This window comes from Rhinopithecus roxellana, chromosome 4 (genome assembly GCF_007565055.1).
Source record: "Rhinopithecus roxellana isolate Shanxi Qingling chromosome 4, ASM756505v1, whole genome shotgun sequence".
Classification (NCBI taxonomy): domain Eukaryota; kingdom Metazoa; phylum Chordata; class Mammalia; order Primates; family Cercopithecidae; genus Rhinopithecus; species Rhinopithecus roxellana.
Window position 1 is genome coordinate 36,692,504 of NC_044552.1, and position 24,508 is coordinate 36,717,011.

At 43.6% G+C, this 24,508-nt stretch overlaps 1 protein-coding gene across 4 annotated transcripts in view; it reads left to right on the plus strand.

Moving 5' to 3' along the window:
* Positions 1-24,508, plus strand: part of BICRAL (BRD4 interacting chromatin remodeling complex associated protein like) — a 127,004-nt gene that overhangs the window by 44,841 nt on the left and 57,655 nt on the right. Inside the window, exon 3 of one of the 4 annotated variants that reach the window (XM_030928493.1) lies at positions 20,971-21,066. The exons of the other annotated variants lie outside the window; for them this stretch is intronic. The gene's annotated coding sequence lies outside the window, so the exon portion shown is untranslated. The remainder of the gene's footprint in view (positions 1-20,970; positions 21,067-24,508) is intronic. 4 annotated transcript variants of the gene reach the window in all.

Sequence of the window (24,508 nt, forward strand, 5' to 3'; positions counted from 1 at the left end):
GGGCGAGGTGGCGGGCGCCTGTAGTCCCAGCTACTCGGGAGGCTGAGGCAGGAGAATGGCGCAAACCCGGGAGGCGAAGCTTGCAGTGAGCTGAGATCTGGCCATTGCACTCCAGTCCGGGCGACAGAGCGAGACTCCGCCTCAAAAAAAAAAAAAAAAAAAAAAAGAAGTGGAAAATGCAGTGAGTGAAGGAGCTGGCAGAAGGTGGGCTGGGGGAGTTGGGGAAGAGTGAAATGAATATGGAGAGGTGAGAGAGCTGACTGAAAAGGCATGTGGGGTGTGGACTTTAAAAGGAAAGCCCTAAGGTGGAAATCACTAACATGGTGCCTGGCTGCTAGCAAAGGGAGTCCAGGACTTGGCTGTGCTGGGGGTGGCCTGCCCTTTTGTAGTGCAGTTGAGGAGAGCTCAGGGACTGTCAGAATGCTGTGCGGGAAGATGGAAGAAAGAGGACCTAGGAGCAGCAGCTCTGTTCTGGTTTGTTGTTTTCTCTTCCCTACCTCGTGTGTACTCCCACTCAGGAAAAGATCCTGAGACCTCGCTGTATCAGATCTTATACCCAGGTTCTCCTTAATCCCGATCAACTTTAACCTATAAAGTTATGATTTGTTTACTTACAAATTTATTTGTAATAAAGTTGTGAAACCGAACATGTTCTGTTTTGTGGGTTCTTTGGCTCTCTATCTTGCAAACACATTAAACACTTAACATTACTTAAAATTAAAGCCCTGAGTCTGAGAATGTGAGAGAATAAGATATGACAGATATTGGCTTTCTAGAAATGGTTTATTTCAGTTGAACCCAAATCCAGGACACTTTGTTTCATTAGAAATTGAACTTTGTGTCCTGGCCTGAAATGGAAACATTTTCACAAGGAAGAAAATGAGGGGGAAGAGAAATAATATTTGTTAAACCTTCACCTTGTTTGAGACCCTGAGGGGTTTGGTTTTTGTTTTTGTTTTTTGAGATGGGAGCTCACTATGTTGCACAGGCGTGTCTCAAACTCCTGGGCTCAAACGATCTTCTCACCTCGGCCTCCCAAAGTGCTAGGACTACAGGTGTGAGCCACTGCACCTGGCCTCTGATGGGTTTTTAATAAATACAGTCATGCGCCATTTAATGACAGGGATAGGTTCTGCTGAATGCTTTGTTAGGTGATTTCATTGTGTACAAACACCATAGAGTGCTCTTACGCAAACCAAGATGGTATGACCTACCACACACCTAGGCCATATGATACAGCCTGTTCCTCCTGTACTGTAAATCTGTACAGCATGTTACTGTACCTGGATACTATAGGTGACTGTATTTGTGTATCTCGACATATCTAAACATAGGGCACAGTGAAAATATGACACGAAAGAAAAAAATGGTGTACCTGCATAGGGCAGTTACCATGAATGAAGCTTGGAGGACTGGAAGTTGGTCTGGGTGAGTCAGTGGTGAATGAATGTGAAGGCCTAGGACATTACTGTACACTACTATGAACTTTGTAGACACCATACACTTAGGCTACATTAAGTTTATAAAACATTTTTCTTAATAAGCTTAGCTTCTGTAACTTTTTTTCTTACAAACATTTTTGGATTTTTTCCAAGACAGTATCTTGATCACCCAGGGTTGGAGTCCTGTGGCATGATCATAGCTGCAGCCTCCATCTTGCAGGCTCAAGCAGCCCTCTCACCTCAGCCTCTGTTGAGTAGCTGGGATTACGTGCGTGCACCACCATACCCAGCTAATTTTTTTTTTTTTTTTTTTAATGTGGATATGAGTTCTCGCTATGTTGCCCAAGCTGGTCTCAAACTCCTGGCCTCAAGCAGTCCTCTTGCCTCGGCCTCTCACAGTGTTGGGATTACAGGTATAAGCCACTCTGCTTGGCCTAGATTTAATTTAACCCTGAGACTTTTTAGAAGTGCAAATAAGTATATTTAGAAATTGACGTTAGGTGCGGTGGCTCATGCCTGTAATCCCAGCACTTTGGGAGGCCGAAGTGGGTGAATCACTTGAGGTCAGGAGTTTGAGACCAGACTGGCCAACATGAAGAAACCCCGTCTCTACTAAAAATACAAAAATTAGCCAGGCGTGGTGGCGGGTGCCTGTAATCCCAGCTATTCTGGAGGCTGAGGCACAAGAATTGCTTTGAATCTGGGAGGCAGAGGTTGTAGTGAGCCAAAATCGCGCCACTGCACTCCAGCCTGGGTGACAAGAGCGAAACTCTTGTCACAAAAAAAAAAAGAAATTGGCTGGTTGGTTTATTTCTTTTATTTATTTTTTGAGATGGAATCTCACTCTGTTGCCCAGGCTGGAGTGCAGTGGCACAATCTCAGCTGACTGCAAACTCCACCTCCCGGGTTCAAGTGAGTCTCATGCCTCATCCTCCCCAGTAGCTCGGATTTACAGGCACATGCCACCATGCCCAGCTATTTTTTTTTTTTTCTTTGAGATGGAGTCTCGCTCTGTTGCCTGGGCTGGAGTGCAATGGCGTGAACTCAGCTTACTGCAAGCTCCGCCTCCCAGGTTCACGCCATTCTTCTGCCTCAGCCTCCCAAGTAGTGGAGACTACAGGCACCCGCCACCGTGCCCGGCTAATTTTTTTTTCTTTTAAGTAGAGACGGGGTTTCACTGTGTTACCTAGGATGATCTCGATCTCCTGACCTTGTGAGCCACCGCGCCCAGCTGCTAATTTTTGTATTTTTAGTAGAGATGGGGGTTTCACCACGTTGGCCAGGCTGGTTTCCAACTCCTAACCTCAAGTGATCCACCAGCCTCGGCCTCCCAAAGTACTGGGATTACAGGCATGAGCCACCGTGCCGGCCAGGTTGGTTTATTCTTATTTCCCATTAGAATTGTAATTCTCCACATCTGTGAGAGTTTTAGGATGGAGAAATCTGTGAAAGTCAACCCCTTTTCACTGTGTGTGTGTGTGTGTGTGTGTGTATCTTTCTGGCCGTGTACCCTTGACCTTGAACTCCTGAAGTCAAGTGATCCTCCTGCTTCCCCTGCCAAGTAGTTGAGACTACAGGTGTACTCCACCATGCCTGACTCTATTTTATATATTTTATGAGCACTAATATTTTATGTTCTTTTTTCGTTTGTATTGTCAAGTTTTAAGGTTAAGCTAGACATATCAATTAAGAACTTACTATAAGTGGCCGGGCATCATGGCTCCCACTTGTAATCCCAGCAGTTTGGGAGGCTGAGGCAGGTGGATCACTTGAGGCCAGGACTTTGAGACCAGCCTGGCCAACATGGTGAAACCCGTCTCTACTAAAAATACAAAAAAAAAAAAAAAATAGCCAGGGGTGGTGGCCGGCATCTGTAATTGCAGCTACTCGGGAGGCTGAGGCAGGAGCATTGCTTGAACCTGGGAGACGGAGGTTGCAGTGAGCCAAGATCACGCCATTGCAATCCATCCTGGGCAACAAGAGTGAAACTCCGTCTCAAAAAAAAAAAAAAAAAGAAACTTACCATAAGTCATGCAAGAGTCTATTTACTGATCTCCCCACCAACACTCACAAAGAGAATTATGCATGAACTACAGTCAAGGTAACTGAAAAGGTTTACATCTGTTGTTAGAAAGTTGTCTAACTTGTGTTCCAAAACTTTTTGCTATTAGATTTAAAAATGTGACAAAAGACTGGGTGCGGTGGCTCCCACCTGTAATCCCAGCACTTTGGGAGGCCGAGGCTGGTGGATCACCTGAGGTCAGGAATTCAAGACCAGCCTGGCCAACATGGCGAGATCCCATTTCTACTTTTTTTAGCCAGGTATGATGGTGCACGCCCGCAATCCCAGCTACTCGGGAGGCTGAGGCACAAGAATTGCTTGAACCTGGGAGGTGGAGGTTGCAGTGAGCCAACATCATGCCACTGCACTCCAGCCTGGGCAACAGAGAGCAAGACTCTGTCTCAAAAAATAAAAATAAAATACATAGAGAGATATATATATAATGTGACCTATTTCACATTGTTTTATTTCTGTCACATATTACTCAATTCCCAGCATATAATTATTATTTAATAGATGTTCTATGTCTCAAATTACCTTACTATCAAAAATTACCTTGAGCTTGACTCTCAAGCATATCTTTAGAACATAAGAGGCTGTGAAAGTCACAGAATAAATATTTTCAGAGCATGATGTGGATTTTGTATAATGTATATGCACCTTTAAGATATGTTCTATTCTTTTTAAGATTAGCTTTTCAAATTAAATATTTTTTTCTTATATCATATTGCTTTCTAGAATGTTTCTTTTCTAAGTGGAATGTCTTGTTTTGAAAATTATTACCATCACTATCTACTCTGAAATAAAAAGACAATGCAGTGATATTTCATCAGCAAATATTTTTTAAATGCTAAATTTGTGCAGAGCGTTTGGAGGGCACAGGAACACATAATCTAGGCAGGTGGATCATATGTGAACACACAAAACTACACAACAGTGTATGGTAAGTGCCAAATGATTAGTACAAGCAAGAGCAAAGGAGAGAGAACCTTTGACTGAGGTGGTGTGACAGCATCTATTCATTTATCCATTCAGCAAATATTGAGCACCTAATGTGTGCAAGGTGCCATTCTAGGCTCCCAGGATGCTGCAGTGAGCAAAAGACCAAAGCCCTGTTCTCTTGGGAAAGACAGACAATAAACCTAAGTAGACGCTGTAGTATGTTATGGGGTAAACATATAGGAAGATAGGGAGTGCTGGGGTGTGGGAAGATTGTCTGGAAGGTCATGACTGTCTTTGAGCAGAGTCTTGAATAAGTCTTAAGCCTGAGGATATCTGGAGGAAGGGCATTCCAGGCAGACAGCAGCCACTGCAAAGGGCCTAAGACATGAGCATGCATTTTGAGTTCTGGGTGTGGCAAGGTAGCAAGGGCGAGAATCAAAAGCGATCAGAGAGGTTGAGGAGCAGAGCAGTCGTGTAGGACATTATGGGTGTTCACAGTCTAGCACATAAAAGAATTTTGGTTTTTACATGGGAGGAAATGAAGGTTCATTGGAGAGTTTTGATTTCTGTTTTAAAAGGGTCACTTCTGGAATTTGGGTTGAGAATAGATTCTAGAGTATAAAAGAGCAAAAGCAGAGACAGCTGGTGGGAGATGATGATGGCTTGGACCAGAGAGATGGTAGTGGAGGTGGTACGTGATTGGATTCTGGATGTATTTTGAAGGTATAGCCAGTGGGATTTCCAGACAGATGAGATGTGGGTAAAAGAGAATGAGCTGTCAGTCGGGTGCGGTGCTCATGCCTGTAATCCCGGCACTTTGGGAGGCCAAGGCGGGTGGATCACCCGAGGTCAGGAGTTTGAGACCAGCCTGACCAACATGGAGAAACCCCATCTCTACTAAAAGTACAAAATTAGCCAGGTGTGGTGGCACGTGCCTGTAATCCCAGCTACTCGGGAGGCTGAGGCAGGAGAATCACTTGAACCCGGGAGGCAGAGCTTGCAGTGAGCTGAGATCGTGCCATTGCACTCCAGCCTGGGCAACAAGAGCGAAACTCCATCTCAAAAAAAAAAAAAAAAAAAAAAAAAAAAAGAGCTTTCAAGGGTTACATGTAAGAAATGGAATTTGAACTGGGGCCTAAAGGAAAAGGAAGATTTTGTTGACCAGGAAAAGATACATAAGCAGAGGAACTTAGGTGGAAAAGAACAAAGTTAGGTTGGGATTTTATAAGAGAGGCAGACAGTAAGGAGACTTCTTTGGATGAAGTGAGAAGTTTAAAAAGAGAGAGAAAAGGGAAGGCTGGGAAGGGACCTTGCGATCAGCTTGTGAAATACACTAAATGTAAGGCCAAAGTATTTGAATTTTCTCTTATATGTTAAAAAATCCTGAAGATTTTCAAGCAAGGAGTGATTTGACTTAAAAAGGAAAAAAAAAAAAGTTAGTAACAGCCTTGGAACCAGACCGATCTGAGTTCTAGCATCTTGCTGTAGGTACTGCCTTCAGTGAGTAACTTCCCTGGAGTGTGCCTCGGTTTCTTCCTCTGGATAGAGGACTTCCCTTTCAGAGGGAGTTTGAAAGGACTGAGATCATGCATATAAAGCATTAACATAATGTCAACCCATTTGGGTCTCAGCTATCACTGCCTTTTTTATTATTAAATTGTTACAGGCCCGGTGTAGTGATTCATACCTGTAATCCCAGCACTTTGGGACACCAAAGCAGGTGGATCACCTCAGGAGGTCAAGAGTGTGAGACCAGCCTGGCCAACATGGTGAAACCCCGTCTCTACAAAAATTGCAAAAATTAGCCGAGCATGGTGGCACGCACCTGTAATCCCAGCTGTTCCAGAGGCTGAGGCAGGAGAATCACTTAAGCCTGGGAGGCAGAGGTTTCAGTGAGCCACGATTGCACTCCAGCCTTGGTGACAAAGTGAGACTCTGTCTCAAAAATAAGTAAATAAAATGGTGGACCCAGCTATGGAAAAGAATGATATTATGCCCTTTGCAGAAACATGGATGGAGGCAGAGGTCATTATCCTAAGTGAACTAACTCAGAAACAGAAAATCAAATGCCACACGTTCTCACTTATAAGTAGGAGCTAAACAACAGTACACATGGACATAAAGATGGAAATAATAGACACTAGGGACTTCAAAAGGGGGTAGGGAGGGAGGGGAGTGAGGGTTGACAATTACCTATTGAGTACAGTGTTCACTATTTGGGTAATAGGTACACTAAAAGCCCAGTCCCCACCAGTATGCAATATGCCCATGTAAAAAATATGCACATGTGGCCGGGCGCGGTGGCTCACGCCTGTAATCCCAGCACTTTGGGAGGCCGAGGCGGGCGGATCAGGAGGTCAGGAGATCGAGACCATCCTGGCTAACACAGTGAAACCCGTCTCTACTGAAAAAAAAAAATACAAAAAATTAGCCGGGCGTGGTGGCGGGTGCCTGTAGTCCCAGCTACTCGGGAGGCTGAGGCAGGAGAATGGCGTGAACCTGGGAGGCAGAGCTTGTAGTGAGCCGAGATGGTGCCACTGCACTCCAGCCTGGGCGACATAGCGAGACTCCATCTCAAAAAAAAAAAAAAAAGCACATGTGCCCTCTGAATCTAAAATTAAAATAAATCTAAAAAAGAGTCACATAAATCAGAAAAAGAAAACAAATTTTTTTAATTGGAAAAAAAAAGGTGGGCCGGGCATGGTGGCTCACACCTGTAATCCCAGTACTTTGGTAGCCCAGGGCAGGCAGATCACTTGAGGCAAGGAGTTTGAGACCAGCTTGGACAACGTGGTGAAACCTCGTCTCTACTAAAAGTACAAAATTAGCTGGGGGTGGTGGCAGGCACTTATAGTCCCAGCTACTCGGCAGACTGAGACAAGAGAATCGCTCAAACCCTGGAGGCGGAGGTTGTAGTCAGTTGAAATCAAGTCACTGCACTCCAGCCTGGGCACTGTCTCTAAATAAATAAATAAAATTAGAAAACAAATTGTTTAGTGTTTGTATATAACCTACACAGATCCTCCCATGTACTTTAAATCATCTCTAGATTTGTTTTAATTTTTATTTTTTATTACTGCTCCTTGCAGAGCATGGCTACCCCATAGGCAGCATGCCCACAGTAGCCAGTCATTTCTAGAATACTTACAATATTTAATACAATGTAAATGCTATGTAATAGTTGTTAGACTATATCATTTTAAAATTTGTATAATTTTTTAATGTTATATTGTCATTTTTTATTTTTCCCAAATATTTTCAATCTGAGGTCGTTTGAATCTGGGGGTGCAGAACCCATGAATATGGAGGGCTTGACTACATTAACAGTGCCTGGAGAAGGGGAACATCACACACCGGGGCCTGTCGTGGGGTGGGGGGATGGGGGAGGGGTAGCATTAGGAGATATACCTAATGTAAATGACGAGTTAATGGGTGCAGCACACCAACATGGCACATGTATACATATGTAACAAACCTGCACGTTGTACACATGTACCCTAGAACTTGAAGTATAATTTAAAAAATGATTAAAGAACAACGATAAATAGTAATCATCATTGGCCAAAAAAAAAAAAAAAAACCGGGCCTGGAAATTTTTTACCCAGTAGAAATATATATTAGAGACAAAGTCTCACTATATTGACCAGGCTGGACTTGTACTCCTGAGCTCAAATGAACCTCCTGCCTTGGCCTCCCAAAGTGCTGGGATTACAGGCAGGAGCCACCATACCTGGCTGAAATATTTTTATATCACATTATATTAGCAAATATCTTGAAATATTACTATCTTCCAAATGAGGGTAGTTATTAGATTCACCACTAAATCTTTTTTTTTTTTTTTTTTTTTTTTTTTGAGACAGAGTCTCGCTCTGTCGCCCAGGCTAGAGTTCAGTGGCATGATCTCGGCTCACTGCAACCTCCGCGTCCCAGGTTCAAGGGAGTCTCCTGCCTCAGCCTCCTCCTCAGTAGCTGGGACTACAGGCACATGCCACGATGCCTGGCTAATTTTTTGTATTTTTAGTAGAGACGGGGTTTCACCGTGTTAGCCAGGATGGTCTCAATCTCTTGACCTTGTGATCCTCGAGCCTTGGCCTCCCAAAGCACTGGGATTGCAGGCATGAGCCACCGCTTCTGGCCCATCACCACCATTCTTGTCCAGAAGTTTTTCATCTTCTCCAACTGAAACTATGTATCTCATGGTCTCTTGATACAAATAATTACAATACAAATTCCGGTTCACATGGCGTTTCTTAGGATTTATTAAAGATTTCAGTAGATAGAAGTTTATGTCTCTTAGGCCGGGCGCGGTGGCTCAAGCCTGTAATCCCAGCACTTTGGGAGGCCAAGACGGGCGGATCACGAGGTCAGGAGATCGAGACCATCCTGGCTAACATGGTGAAACCCCGTCTCTACTAAAAAATACAAAAAACTAGCCGGGTGAGGTGGTGGGCGCCTGTAGTCCCAGCTACTCGGGAGGCTGAGGCAGGAGAATGGCATGAATCCAGGAGGCGGAGCTTTCAGTGAGCTGAGATCCGGCCACTGCACTCCAGCCTGGGCGACAGAGCAAAACTCTTGTCTCAAAAAAAAAAAAAAAAAAAAAAGAAGTTTATGTCTCTTAAAGAGAGTTTAAAAAGATGACATTAAATCAGTATCTTTAAACTGTTTGTAGAAACTCATTGTAAAACCTTGCTTGGAGTAATATGCTACAAATATATTTGTCCATATTCTTTCTTAAATATTTATTTATTTATTTATTTGAGACAGAATCTTGCTCTGTCTCCCAAGCTGGAGTGCAGTGGCCCCATCTTGGCTGACTGCAACCTCCGCCCCCCGGGTTCAAGCAATTCTCCTGCCTCAGCTTCCCGAGTAGCTAGAATTACAGGCGTGCGCTACCACACTCGGTTAATTTTGGGGGTTTTGTTTTGTTTTGTTTTTTTAAGACACAGTCTCACTCTGTTGCCCAGGCTGGAGTGCAATGACACAATCTCGGCTCACTGCAACCTCTGCCTTCCAGCTTCAGGTGATTCTCCTGCCTCAGCCTTCCGAGTAGCTGGGATTACAGGTGCCTGCCACCACGCCCAGCTAATTTTTGTATTTTTAGTAGAGATAGGGTTTCACTATGTTGGCTAGGCTGGTCTCCAACTCCTGACCTTGTGATCTGTCCGCCTCGGCCTCCCAAAGTGATTTTTTTTATTTTTAGTAGAGATGGGGTTTTGCCATGTTGGCCAGGCTGGTCTCCGACTCCTGACCTCAAGTGATCTGCCCACTTCGGCCTCCCAAAGTGCTGGGATTATAAGCCTCAGCCACCGCACCCGGACTTAAATCATTTTTAAGCTTAAATAAAAGCACACTTGTTTTCTCCTTGTTAAGAAACTGATTTTGTCCACACATTTTTTTCTTTTTTCTTTTCTTTTTTTTTGAGACAGGGTCTCGCTTCATCACCCAGGCTGGAGTGCAGTGGTGTGATCTCAGCTCACTGCAACCTCCGCCTCCTGGGTTCAAGGGATTCTTGTGTCTCAGCCTCCTGAGTAGCTGGGACTACAGGCACCCACCAGCACATCTGGCTATGTCCACACATTTTCTGTTTGAGTCTATCTTTATAAAAGGGAATCCTCAGTGTATCTTTCTTGGTAACGTTGACTTTGTAAAATGGAATTTTGTTTGTTAACATTGTTATTTTCGTAGGGCTTATTTTTCTTGGAACACGCCATAAAACCAAAATATTTTGAATGTTACTCATTGACAGAGAGTAAAGAGAGTCAAGAGTTTTCATACTAACGTTAATCAGATTGCTAATACTGATGCTTAATAAAAGAAATATACGGCCGGGCACAGTGACTAGCGCCTGTAATCCCAGCACTTTGGGAGGCCCAGATGGGCAGATCACCTGAGGTCAGGAGTTCGAGACCAGCCTGGCCAACATGGTGAAACCCTGTCTCTACTAAAAATACAAAATTAGCCAGGCATGGTGGTGGGTGCCTGTAATCCCAGCTACTTGGGAGGCTAAAGCAGGGGAATTGCTGAAACCTGGAGGTGGAGGCTGCGGTGAGCTGAGATTGAGCCACTGCACTCCAGCCTGGCCAACAGAGCAAGACTCTTAAAAGAGAAAAAAAAGAGAGAGAGAGAGAAATCTACATTTTGTTTATAATTACTGACATTTTGAATTTTTTAAAGCAGTTCCATACATAGGGACCAGAATATATTTAAACGACACTAAGAAATGGTGTCCTACTATTAAGCAGTTTTGACTTTAACAGCTCAATATTTACCATACTGTATTTTAGTATTATGTATTATGTTTTCACTGTGGGCTAGGAATGCAAACAGCAGAGGCCCGTCTCTTTTACTATTTATGACTGGCATTGTACAAAAAGTCCATAGTCTGTAAAAGTGGAAAAAATCATATTGGTAGTATTATTGCTTTTATTTCATTTAAAATGTTCTCTAAAATAGGTCAGGCATGGTGGCTCACGCCTTAATCCCAGCACTTTGGGAAGCCAAGGCAGGCAGATCACTTGAGGTCAGGAGTTTCATACCAGCCTGGCCAACATGGTGAAACCCTGTCTCTACTAAACATACAAAAATTATCCAGACGTGGTGGCGCACACCTGTAATTCCAGCTACTCAGGAGTCTGAGGTAGGAGAATCTGCTTGAACCTGGGAGGCCAAGATTGCAGTGAGCCAAGATCACACCACTGCACTCCAGCCTGGGTGACAGAGTGAGACTCCGTCTCAAAACAAATAAAAAATAAAAAAGTGTTTCCTAAAATAAATTCCCTTTGCTTTAGGAAAAACATAAATAACTTAGATAAATCTCCATTTTGTTTAATAAAATATATCATCATGCTGGGCATGGTGACTCACACCTGTAATCTCAGCATTTTGGGAGGCCAAGGCAGGAGGATTCCTTGAGCCCAGGAGTTTGAGACCAGCCTGGGCAACATGGTGAGCAATCCCTTCTGTATGAATTTTTTAAAAATTAGCACAGTGGCATGCACCTTTGTTTTCAGCTACTTGGGAGGCTGAGGTAGGAGAATCACTTTGAGCCATGTTCATGCCATAGTAATCCAGTCTGGGCAACAGAGCAAGACCTTATCTCAGAAAAAAACAAAACAAAACAAAACAAAAACCACATATATGCATAAATATTTTTCTGAATAAAACTAGAAATAGATAAGTATCAGAGCAGTTTCTTTTTTTTTTTTTTTTTTTTTTTGGTTGAGACGGAGTCTCGCTCTGTCGCCCAGGCTGGAGTGCAGTGGCCAGATCTCAGCTCACTGCAAGCTCCGCCTCCCGGGTTCACGCCATTCTCCTGCCTCAGCCTCTCGAGTAGCTGGGACTACAGGTGCCCGCCACCTCGCCCGGCTAGATTTTTGTATTTTTTAGTAGAGACGGGGTTTCACCGTGTTAGCCAGGATGGTCTCGATCTCCTGACCTCATGATCCGCCCATCTTGGCCTCCCAAAGTGCTGGGATTACAGGCTTGAGCCACCATGCCCGGCCAGCAGTTTCTATTTAATATTCAGATAGTTTGTCTTTATTGAGAATATATAAATAAGACTTACTTTTGGCTCTTTTAACTTTTAGTTTTTTTTGTTTTTAATAGAGATGAGGTCTCACTATGTTGTCCAGGCTGGTCTTGAACTCATGCACATAAACAGTCCTCCCTCCTCAGCCTCCCAAGGTGCTGAGATTACAAGTGTGAGCCACCATGCCCAGCCCCTCATTTCTCAATCATTTCCTGTGTATGGTTTTCCATAGTTAACAAAATGCCCTCACACTCTCTTAGAAAACACAGTAAAGAAGTATAAAAACATTTTTGTCACGGCATCTGGTTTTTAACATATTGTAGAGTTGTCTTTTCTTTAAGGTCTAGTGTTGGTATACTCAGTAGACTTTAAACCCATCCCTGACTGTGCCTTCAACTTAGTAAATGTCTTCAACTTAGACATTTACTTCCCAGTCTTTTAATGAACACAACTATTATTAATTTTTTTTTTTTTTTTTTTTTGAGGTGGAGTCTCGCTCTGTTGCCTGGGCTGGAGTGCAGTGGCCGGATCTCAGCTCACTGCAAGCTCCGCCTTCCGGGTTCACGCCATTCTCCTGCCTCAGCCTCCCCAGTAGCTGGGACTACAGGCGCCCACCACCTCGCCCGGCTAGTTTTTTGTATTTTTTTTAGTAGAGACGGGGTTTCACCGTGTTAGCCAGGATGGTCTCGATCTGCTGACCTCGTGATCCGCTCGTCTCGGCCTCCCAAAGTGCTGGGATTACAGGCTTGAGCCACCGTGCCCGGCCCTATTATTAATATAATAAATTACTGTGCTAAATGTTTGGAGACTTCAAATAACTATTTTATATTTATGTTCAGCACATAAATCCCTTCGTAAGAAGGTTTGTTAAATATTAAGTGGATTATCTTGGAAGGACACACAATTTTTTATTCTGTGCATCTTTAAAACTTATATTTGCTGGCCGGGCGCGGTGGCTCAAGCCTGTAATCCCAGCACTTTGGGAGGCCGAGACGGGCGGATCACGAGGTCAGGAGATCGAGACCATCCTGGCTAACACAGTGAAACCCCGTCTCTACTAAAAAAAATACAAAAAACTAGCCGGGCGAGGTGGTGGGCGCCTGTAGTCCCAGCTACTCGGGAGGCTGAGGCAGGAGAATGGCGTAAACCCGGGAGGCGGAGCTTGCAGTGAGCTGAGATCCGGCCACTGCACTCCAGCCTGGGCAACACAGCGACACTCCGTCTCAACCAAAAAAAAAAAAACTTATATTTGCTTACGCCTGAGAGAAGTAAATTTAGTCTGATTTGGAGAAGATGTGGGGATCAGTTGATTCCTCACTTTTTTTTTTTTTTTTGAGGTGGAGTCTCGCTCTGTCGCCCGGACTGGAGTGCAGTGGCCGGATCTCAGCTCACTGCAAGCTCCGCCTCCCGGGTTTAGGCCATTCTCCTGCCTCAGCCTCCCAAGTAGCTGGGACTACAGACGACCGCCACCTCGCCCGGCTAGTTTTTTTTTTTGTATTTTTAGTAGACACGGGGTTTCACCGTGTTAGCCAGGATGGTCTCGATCTCCTGACCTCGTGATCTGCCCGTCTCAGCCTCCCAAAGTGCTGGGATTGCAGGCTTGAGCCACCGCGCCCTCCCAATTCCTCACTTTTTTTACACTGGCTTGATAGATGCCTAGCTGGATGATAAGGGTCCAGCATTAGCCAGTGGATCCTAGACCATGGAGGACCAGGCCTGCATCCCAGAGTCTGTGCTGTACCATCGTGAAAAAGTGCTCACATGTAGCCTTGGTGCATATTCTTGGAAAGTAAATTAGTAACTGACATTACCCTTAAAAATGTCCTTTGGAAACCAGAAGCTTACGAAAGTAAGTGCATAGGGTAAATAGTTATTAGGCATGTATGTATCAGGCATTGCCGTACCCTCTGCTAACACAGAGATGAAAGGAAACTCATCCAGTTTTCATGGAACTTGTAAGCCAAAGGGGAAGCCAGAAAAACCAAGTATACTCATGTGTTGCTTAAGGATGAGGATACGTTCTAAGAAATGCCCTAGCAATTTCATTATCTTGTGAACATCAGAGTACTCTTACACAAACCTAGATGATCTAGCCTACTGCAGATCCAAGCTATATGGTATAGCCTATTGTTCCCAGGCACAAGACAGTGCAGCATGTTACTATACTGAATACTGTAGGCAACCATAACACAATGGTAAGCATTAGTGTGTCTAATCCTATTCACACACAGAAAAGGTACACTAGCAATATTATATATACACACGCATATATATACACATACTATATATACATATATACATATATACATATACATATATACATATATACATATACATATATAGTTTGTTTTTTGTTTTTTTGAGATGGAGTTTCGCTCTGTTGCCCAGGCTGGAGTGCAATGGCACGATCTCTGCTCACTGCAACCTCTGCCGCCTGGGTTCAAACGATTCTCCTTCCTCAGCCTCCCAAGTAGCTGGGATTACAGGCATGTGCCAGGCCTGACTAATTCTGTGTTTTTAGTAGAGACAGGGTTTCTCCACGTTGGTCAGGCTGGTCTCAAACTCCTGACCTCAGATGACCTGCCCATCTCAGCCTTCCAAAGTGCTGAGATAACAGGCGTGAGCCACTGCGCCCAGCCAGTATTATACTCTTATGGGACCATGATCATATATGTGGTCCACTGTATATGAAAAGTTGTTATGGGGCACATGGCCATATTGTCATACATGTGTCAGGTGCTGGTAAGATGTCAGATATCCTCTAGGGGATATGAATAAGTGAATAATGAATTTTGCTTCAGGATTTAAATAAAACTAAAGAAAGGCAGTATCATTTTACTCAAGACCTTCAGGATAAGTAGGCATTGTCAGTTGACAGCTTGGAGGTGGGTAGGAATGTCTTCAAAGTAAAAGGAACATGCAAAGTCAAATAATTGAAAAACTGGTAAGTTTTGGGGACATAAAGTGGTCAAGGAAGCAAAGAACTAACGGTTTCTTACAGGGACAAGTGGGGTGGGTAGAGATAGGCTAGCTAGTGCCTATTGTAATGGGCCAATATATTCAGCTCTCTGATGCCAAAAAACCATACAGTGTAAAAGTTGCCTGCCTTTGGGATGGGAAAATTAAATGCTTTTTCATCAGCACTCTCATAGCACTTTATGGTTGTGTATTCATTTATATTTGGGCTCTGCTTTTTTAAAAAAATTAGGTCTCACTGTGTAGCCTAGTCTGGTCTTGAACTCTGGCTTCAAGCGATCCTCCTGCCTTGGCCTCCCAGAGTGCTGGGATTATAGGCGGGAGCCACTATGCCCAGCCTGCGCCGCTTTAATTGGGAACAGAAGATAAGCATAATGAAGATTATCACACAGAGCAGTGTCTGATCAGTGTCCACAGATGTAGTTGCTGCTGTCAGAATTCTGGGCAGAGAATTATGAAGACAGGCTGAGGTTGTCAGAGACGGATTCACAGAGATCAGATCCAAACTAATTTTGAATAATGGTTGTGTTTTCAGTAGACATGGGAGAGGAAGAAGAGCATTTCAGGTAAGGAAATTTGTCACCTGGACAAGGACAGATGCTGGGAAAGTACATCATTGTGTTTGGAGGCTAGGAGAGTGGCAGTGGGCTAGAATAGAGGGCAGGGGAGTAGTGGAAAATAACTTTAGCCCTATTGTATGTTGTCAGCTTAAATAAAGTTCTTTGTTTTCCACTTTAGATTGTTCTCCTATAGGAATAACCTGGTCTCCAAAGTAAGAAAAATATGCTTTCTTGGAAAACTGAAGTTTTCAAGAAAAAGTGAATAAATACACTCTCCCTTTGTGCCTGGTTCTGTTGCAGGTTTGCCATCCTGTGACCAACACATTAGAAAGGGTGATAAGTTCATTTTTTAAAATGTTTGCTGAGTTCCTATTATGTGCCAGGGGCTATTCTCGGTGCCAAGGTTCATTGGTGAACAGACACAAATCTCTGCCCTGATGGAGCTGACTTTCTAATGTAAATATGAGTCAACGTGCCACAGAGGAGAAGGAAGAAGTAGAGGAATTATTTGGCGGGAAGGAGTAAAAAACGATTGATACTGAATGTGGCTTAGGGCGACGCATTCCCAAATAAGATTTTGCCCACAGCATCTTTCCTTCAGTCAGGTTGCCAAGAAACGGGATTCTCCCCTTAAGTTTGGAGAGTTGGAGCCTCAGTTTGTGTTTCTGAGTCAATCTGAGGCCCTTGTTTGCAGGTCCCACCTGACTCCACTTAGACCTGGAACAGGTTCCCCAATTTGCTTGAAATTTTCCCAAGGGCAACTAGTAACCGCAGATTCCAGGTGAATCAGAATCTCCAGGGTTGGGGTAGGGGAGGACAGGAGTCCCTGGCTTTTGTTTTCTTGAAACAGAGTCTTACTCTGTTGCCGAGGGCAGTGGTGCAACGATAGCTTGCTGCAGCTTTGACCTTCTGGGCTCAAGAAATCCTCTCACCTCATCCTCCCTGGTAACTGGGACCACAGGCATGTGCTACCACACCTGGCTAATTTTTTTTTTCTTTTCTTTTTTTTTTTTTGAGACAGAGGTCTTACACTGTTGGCCAGGCTGGAGTGCAATGGCGCCATCTTGGTTCACTGCAACCTCCGCTTCCCAGGCTCCGTTGATCCTCCCACATTAGCCTCTCAAGTAGCTGGGACTACAGGCATGTGCCATCATGCCCAGCTAATTTTTATATTTTTTAGTAGAGACAGGGTTTTGCTATGTTGTCTAGGCTGGTCTCAAACTCCTGAACTCAAGCGATCCGCCCACTTGACCTCCCAAAGTGCTGGGATTACAAGCATGAGCCACTGTGCTCAGTGGTTTTTCATGTTTTGTTTGTTTTTTGAGACACAGTTTTGCTCTTGTCACTCAGGCTGTAGTGCAATGGCATGATCTTGGCTCACTGCAGCCTCTGCCTCCCAGGTTCAAGCAATTCTGCTTCAGCCTCCTGAGTAGCTGGGATTAAAGATACCCATCACTAGGCCTGGCTAATTTTTGTATTTTTAGTAGAGACAGGGTTTGCCATGTTGGCCAGGCTGCTCTTGAACTCCTGACCTCAAGTGATCCACCCACCTCGGCCGCCCAAAGTGCTGGGCTTACAGGCATGAGCCACCATGCCCAGCCATTCATGTTTTTAATAACCAACTCCAGTTCATATTATTTTATTATTTATTATTTTTTATTTTTTGAGACGGAGTCTCGCTCTGTCGCCCAGGCTGGAGTGCAGTGGCGCGATCTCAGCTCACTGCAACCTCCGCCTCCCGGGTTCACACCATTATCCTGCCTCAGCCTCCTGAGTAGCTGGGACTACAGGTGCCCGCCACCGCGCCTGGCTAATTTTTTTTTGTATTTTTAGTAGAGACGGGGTTTCACTGTGTTCGCCAGGATGGTCTCGATCTCCTGACCTCATGATCCACCCGCCTCGGCCTCCCAAATTGCTGGGATTACAGGTGTGAGCCACCACTCCTGGCCTTATATTATCATTATAATTAATTTATTTATTTATTTTGAGATGGAGTCTCACTCTGTCACCCAGGCTGGAGTGCAGTGGCACAATCTGGGCTCACTGCAAGCTCCGCCTCCCGGGCTCACCCCATTCTGCTGCCTCAGCCTCCTGAGTAGCTGGGACTACAGGCACCCGCCACCACACCCAGATAATTTTTTGTATTTTTAGTAGAGACAGGGTTTCACTGTGTTAGCCAGGATGGTCTCGATCTCCTGACCTCGTGATCTGCCCATCTCAGCCTCCCAAAGTGCTGGGATTACAGGTGTGAGCCACCACACCTGGCCTTCATATTATTTTGAAGCAAATCTCAGATGTCATTTTTTTTTTCATTCATGCCTATTTCAGTATGGATTTCTAAAAGATACAGATTCTTTTTTTAAAAAAATGTGATCCCTGAGGTCAAGTAATCGAGACCATCCTGGCCAACATGGTGAAACCCCATCTCTAAAAGTACAAAAATTTGCTGGGCATGGTGGCGCGCACTTGTAGTCCCAGCTACTTGGTAGGCTGAGGCAGGAGAATCACTTGAACCTGGGAGGCGGAGGTTGCAGTGAGCCAAGATCACACCACTGCACTCCAGCCTGGCAAAAGAGCAAGAATCCGTCTCAAAAAAAAAATTACCCGAGTGTGGTAGTGCGCACCTGTATAACTGAAAAAAATTTAACAGAATGATATATTTATAATTCATCAGGAATTATAGAATTTCAATGCTGATGGACTCTGTGAAATTGTAAATGTGTCAGGATTAACCTAGAATTATGGAATTATATGAACTTTTAATTAGGCAAGGTCTTTGGGAGCTTGGAAAACTGAAGTTTTCAAGGAAAAGTGAATAAATACAGCTGCCTTATATTTAAATCCTGGGTATTTATTCAATATTTATTATACCCACTTATGTGCTATTTGCTGGGGATATGAAGACAAATAAGATGAGATTCCTGTTTTTGAGGGTAGTACTATAATATCTTTTTTTTTTTTTTTAGACGGAGTTTCGCTCTTGTTGCCCAGGCTGGAGTGCAATGGTGCAATCTTGGCTCACTGCAACCTCCACCTCCCAGGTTCAAGCGATTCTCCTGCCTCAGCCTCCCGAGTAGCTGGGATTACAGGCATGCGCCACCACGCCCCACTAACTGTATTTTTAGTAGAGATGGGGTTTCTCCATGTTGGTCAGGCTGGTCTTGAACTCCCGACCTCAGGTGATCCGCCCACCTCAGCCTCCCAAAGTGCTGGGATTACAGGCATGCGCCCCTGTGCCCAGCTGTTAGAGTTTACCTTAATGAAATATGGGCCCTATATGTATAGCTATTGTCTTGCTTGCTAAAATAATCATGGATGTCTTGATTTTCACGGATTCCTGTTTACATTGCCAGATTCACCATTGCTGATGGTCATTCCTTTTTAATAGATGACAAGTCATGGAGTTCTGGGAGTTTGGGAGCTGGTTAAGTTAAATGATTTTCAAACTTTTTTCTTGCAGTTGAGTAAGAGTTGAGCTACTCAGCCGAAGGGTGTGTGTGGGGAGAGGTGGGAGTGTCAAGAGTGCCTCCACCACCAGCTATTTTAAGCCTCCAAGATAGCTCCTGGATACCTTAAAGAATACTGGGTCCGAAGTTTTAAAAACTCACTGATGTGGTCTATTAAGTTCATTAACAAATGGAAAATAGGACCCAGAGGTTGGAGCTTCTTCGTCGTCACATGATTAGTCAATGTCAGTATCCAAAACAAGCCCTGTGACTTCCAAATTCAGTGTCCTTGCCCTGTGTCCCCAGCCTCTGTAAAGCCTTGCTAGAAATTCTCCCCAGCCCCCTTCATGGTTGGTCACTCTTTCCCCCATGTTATAGCACATTTTTTTTTGCCAGCTGGATTGCTTAATATGTTAGGCTTATTTCTTTCTTTCTTTTTTTTTTTTTTTAATACTTTAAGTTCTGGCCTCGCCTAGCCCCCCGCCCTCCCACCCCAACAGGCCCTGATGTGTGTTATTCCTCTCCTCGTGCCCATATGTTCTCATTGTTCAACTCCCACTTATGAGTGAGAACATGCAGTATTTGGTTTTCTGTTCCTGTGTTAGTTTGCTGAGAATGATGGTTTCCAGCTTCATTCATGTTCCTGCAAAGGATACGAACTCGTTCTTTTTTATGTCTGCTGTTAGGCTTATTTCTGCCCCACCTCATTCCTACCTCAAGTAGGATTTAAAGCAATTTAAAGACCTTCAAATTCTTCATTTCATGAAATGAACCAGGTTTATCACTTATGTTAAATATTGCCTTTTCCAACTTTGGGATTTTTTTTTTTTTTTTTTTTTTTTTTTTTTTTTTTTTTTTTTTTTTTTGAGACAGAGTCTCACTCTTTCTCCCAGGCTGGAACGCAATGGTGAGATCTCCACTCACTGCAAGCCGTTCTCCTGCCTCAGCCTCCCAAGTAGCTGGGACCACAGGCGCCAGCCACCGTACCCGGCTAATTTTTTGTATTTTTAGTAGAGACGAGGTTTCACCGTGTTAGCCAGGATGGTCTCAATCTCCTGACCTTGTGATCCACCCGCCTCGGCCTCCCAAAGTGCTCGGATTGTAGGCGTGAGCCACTGCGCCCGTCCGGGAATTTTTTTTTTTTTTTTTTTTTTTTGAGACAGAGTTTTGCTCTAGTCGCCCAGGCTGGAGTGCAGTGGCACAATCTTGGCTCACTGCAACCTCTGCTTCCGAGGTTCAAGCAATTCGGATTCAAGCCTCCTCGCCTCCTGGATTCAAGCAATTCTCCTGCCTCAGCCTCCAGAGTAGCTGGGACCACAGGCCCAAGCCACCACACCCAGCTAATTTTTTGTGGTTTTTATAGAGATGGGATTTTTGCCATGTTGCCCAGGCTGGTCTCGAACTCCTGAGCTCAACTGATCCGCCTGTCTCAGCCTCCCAAAGTGCTGGAGTTACAGACATAAGCCACCATGCCCAGCTGGGAATTTTTATTATTTTTATTTATTTATTTTTTGAGACAGAATCTTGCTCTGTCACCCAGGCTGGAGTGCAGTGGCATGATCTTACCTCACTGCAACCTCTGCCTCCCGGATTCAGGCAGTTCTCCTGCCTCAGCCTCCCGAGTAGCTGAGATTACAGGCGCATGCCACCACACCTGGCTGAGTTCTGTATTTTTAGTACAGATGGGGTTTCACCGTGTTGGCCAGACTTGTCTCAAACTCCTGACCTTAGGTGATCCACCCACCTCAGCATCCCAAAGTGGTGGGATTACAGGCGTGAGCTACCGCACCCGGCAGAATTTTTAAATTTCTAAGTTTTTCTTGTAATAATTTGCCTTACTCTTTTCCACCCACTCCTCCTTGCTTTTAGAAGGCCCTAGCTAGTGACAAAATAAATGAAGAAATCCTTGGTTGAATAATAACTAAAAAACTTAAAGCCAATCATGCTGAGTTTGACAGCTTCTTTTCTCCCCAAATGGATATAATTGTGAAAATATTGTCATGTTTTCTTCTAGCAAAACGTCATATTATTTCACAAAAAGCCCAGCGATTTCACCTGAAGAAGCTTGGGAACTCCTGCCAAATATTGTAGCACTTCTCACATTGCAATGGTAATGAATTGTTGCATGTCTGTCTTCCAAAAGAAAGTGAGTTCCTTCAAAACGGGAACCATGCCAGAAGGTGAAGTCTTGCAATTACAAAATTTAACAGCACAGTACAATTACAATATAGTAAAAAGAATAAGATGAGAATACTTTATATCCTTATCAACATGAATAGTTATTTGCCCTGCATAACTGGCTATTCATGGCATAACTTTCTGATGGTGACACCCATTGGAAAACTATTTGCTCAAACACAGTAGTTCATTTTCAGCCTTGCTTCTTCTATTCTACAAAATGTGAAGGATTTTTACATTTATTACATTTATGTTGTACTATTTTGTATTCCCACCCCCTAGCATAGTACCTGGCACTAATGTTTGTTAAATGAATAATGAATATTCTTTATACCCATTGAATAGTTTTATTAAAGATAGGAATTAAGGAAGGAACCTTTCTCATTCCCTAAGCTGTTCTTCAAGGGTAGAAAACAAAAGGAGGCACAGGAGAAAACTGTGTAAACAATTTAATTATCTGTCCTCCTTCCTTCTTCCTTTCTCCTACCCTCCCTCTTTCTGAATACTCTGATCCTATAATCTCTGCTGATGAACTCATATAACCCCTTCAAGAGATTTGGTTCAAGACCTTACAAATGACTATGGGGCCAAAATCGAGTAACCGAGACTGGATTTAACTTCCTGTGTAAAAATGGTAAAAGTCAGACACAATATAATGAAATAATGGTTTTTTAGATATTAAGTATCAGGCAGCACAGGACAGTGACTCCTGAGAGGACAAAACAAATGAGATGAGCCCTGTAACTGACCCAGCTTACTGTCAAGAGTGTTTCATTACCATAGCTCAGGGGAGGAGGAACCCACAGGAAGGCTGATAATCTTCCTGAGTTGAGTTGATGTCTCTGAGAGGTTAAAACGGCCTAAATTCGGCCAGGCACGGTGACTTACACCTGTAATCCCAGCACTTTGGGAGGCCAAGGCGAGTGGATCACGGGGTCAAGAGATCGAGACCATCCTGGCCAACGTGGTGAAACCCCGTCCCTACTAAAAATACAAAAATTAGCTGGGCATGGCGGCATGTGCCTGTAATCCCAGCTACTCCCGAGGCTGAGGCAGGAGAATCACTTGAACCCGGGAGGTGGAGGTTGCAGTGAGCCGAGATTACGTCACTACACTTCAGCCTCCCAACAGAGTGAGACTCCATCTCAAAAAAAAAAAAAAAGCCTACCTTCACAGGACACGGTACCAGAGAGAGAGCACTACACTTCACTATCTGGAGATCTACAGTCTTTCTCAAGTTTTCAGCTGATAACTGATGTGTTTGAGGAAACTACCTAAGTTCTGGGAAGGAACCCTATTTGGAGCTCACATAGGGCAGAGAATAGTTTGTGTTCCCATCTGCAAGAGTGCAAAAGTCCTTGTAATTCATAGAATATCAAATGAGGTATTTATTGCCTCAATATAGGGCAAAATGACTTCTAAAGATTGACAAAGCTTAAAAGCAAACCTTAAAAGGATCAGACATTTTGTAAAGAAACTTTGTAAAGTAATCTAACTGTGTCCTAGACAAAGCTCAAAAATATCCAACACCTGATAATGTGAAATTAACAATGTCTGACATCCAATAAAAAATGACCAGGCGTGCAAAGAAGCAGATAATACCACCTTTGAGATCACCACCAACAACAAAATCAATCAATAGAAACAGATGCAGAAATCACACAAATGATAGAATTAATCATTAAAAAGTTGGCCAGATGAGGTGGCTTATGCCTGTAATCCTAACACTTTGTGTGGTGGAGACAGGTGGATTGCTTGAGGCCAGGAGTATGAGACCAGCCTGGGCAACATGGCGAAACCCGGTATCTACAAAAAAATACAAAAATTAGCCTGCCGTGGAGCTCATGCTTGTAATCCCATCACTGGGAGGCTGAGGCAGGAGGATCACGTGAGACTAGGGGTTCAAGACCACGCTGGGCAACACAGTGAGACCCTGCCTCTTCAAAAAAAATTTTTTTAAGTTGTTACTATCTTACGTAAGTTCAAGAAAATAGTGAAAAGATTAAACAAATAATGGCATGGAATCTCATCTTGGGCCAAGACAACAAAGCAAAAAAATTTTTTTAATAATAATGACATGGAATATATTAAAAAGACCCAAATTGAACTTCTGGAGATGAAAACTACAATGTTTTAAAATAAAAGTTTACTGGATGGGATTAACAGAATATTAGAGACTGCAGAAGAAAATATTTATGAATTTGAAGTCATACGAATAGAAGCTATCCTAAATGAAAGCCAGAGAGATTAAAATACTAAAAAAGGCCAGGCATGGTGGCTCACACCTGTAATCCCAACACTTTAGGAGGCCAAGGCAGGAGGATCGCGTGAGCCCAGGAGTTCAGGACCAGCCTCCTAGACAACATGGTAAAACCGTGTCTCTACAAAAAATACAGAAATTAGCTGGGCATGATGGCAGGTGCCTGTGGTCCCAGCTTGGGCAGAAGAGCAAAAACCTGTCTCAAATTAATAAATTAAATTAAAAAAATAAAAGACTGAAAGAAAATACAGCATCATTGAACTGTGGGACACTTCAAATAGTCTAATAATGTAACTGTAATTGTAGTCCCCAAAGGAGAGGAAGGGGCATAAAATATTTGAAAAAATTAATGGCTGGAATTTTTCTAAATTGGAGGGAAACTATAAACCTGCAGATTCTAGAAGCTTAGTGAACCCTAACCACAGGAAGCATGAAGAGAACTATACCAAGGCTTTTCATAATCAGATTGCTTAAAACTAGTGGTAAAGAGAAAAATATTTAAAGTGTCCAGAGGAAAAAATGACACATTATGGAAAAAAGAAAGGTAAGAATGATGGCAGACTTTTCTTTGGAAATAATGCAAATGAGAAACAGTACATCAGTATGTTTTTTTTTTTTTTTTTTTTTTTTTTTTTTTTTTTTTTTTTTTTTTTTTTAGTAGAGACGGGGTTTCACCATGCTAGCCAGGATGGTCTCAATATCCTGACCTTGTGATTCCCTCCTCTCGGCCTCCCAAAGTGCTGGGATTACAGGCATGAGCCACCACGCCTGGCCGGTATATCAATATCTTTGAAGAACTGAAAGGAAAAGAAAACCCTGTCAATCTTAAACAATATGCCCAGTGAAAATATATTTCACAAATGAAGGAAAGATAAACACTTTTTTGGGGGGTGGAGGATAGAATCTCTGTCTGTCTCCCAGGCTGGAATGCAGTCACAGAATCATGGCTCGCTGCAGCCTCAACCTGCCGAGGCTCAGGTGGTCCTCCCACCTCAGCCTCCTGAGTAGCTGGGATTACAGGTGCGCATCACCATGCCCAGCTAATTTTTTTATTTTTTGTAGAGATGGGGTTTTTCCGTATTGCCCAGTAGGGTCTCAAACTCCTAGACTCAAG